Raw genomic sequence first — 866 nt, forward strand, 5'->3', positions numbered from 1 at the left:
ACACTGGCAGAGAAGTAGGAGCTGCCCAAGAACTAGCTCACCCTGAACTCTGCCCACAGGGGCTCCAAGCAAGGCAAGGGCCACAGGTCCACGGCCTCTAGAACCTGAACAGACTTCTAGGAAGACAGGCTTGCCCTTTGGTTCAAGCTGTTGATATATGTCATGGTCAAGTCTTCCACATGTTTCCACAGACTCCACTGGACACCATGCTGGCTCAGACAGAGTCAGCTCCTGAAGCAAATGACAAATTGAACACGACGGCAAAGTATGAAAATTAATCAAGATATTTAATAGACAGTGCAAACCATAATTTCATCTGAATATAAATGTATGCACATGTTTCCAATGAGTTATCTATCAGTTATCACAAACAGCAACAAGGACCTTAGAGCTATGTTAGAAAACTGTATAGCTGGAATCTCACTTGCTCTCAAGAGAACACCGTTCATTTCAAATCATTGTCACAAACTCCAAAAGACCAGAGGGTGAGAGTGAGGGGTGGGCCAGAGCGGTAAACACACGGGCCAGTTCACAGGTGATGGACAGACACAGCTCTCGTGGAAACCGAGGTCAGATGCATTATTACAGCTAAGACAAGGAAAAGCCTATGGCTTTAAAAAAATGACTTTTTTTGCCAGTACCATACAAGTCTTACAAAGAGATGTGCGACAAGTCAACTGACTTAAGAGGACAGAGGCTACATTTTCAGGTCATTTCAATTGCAAACAATCAACCCTTTCCATTGAGGATTCAGCAGTAGAGTTAGCATAGTCCAGAAGCTTGATGTTGGATTTGCAAATACAGTTTATTTTACAGAAATTCAACATTATAAACAGCAGGCACCTCCCACCCCACCCGCCCGCCCC

Source organism: Galeopterus variegatus, unplaced genomic scaffold (assembly GCF_000696425.1).
Source record: "Galeopterus variegatus unplaced genomic scaffold, G_variegatus-3.0.2 Scaffold386, whole genome shotgun sequence".
Taxonomy (NCBI): Eukaryota; Metazoa; Chordata; class Mammalia; order Dermoptera; family Cynocephalidae; genus Galeopterus; species Galeopterus variegatus.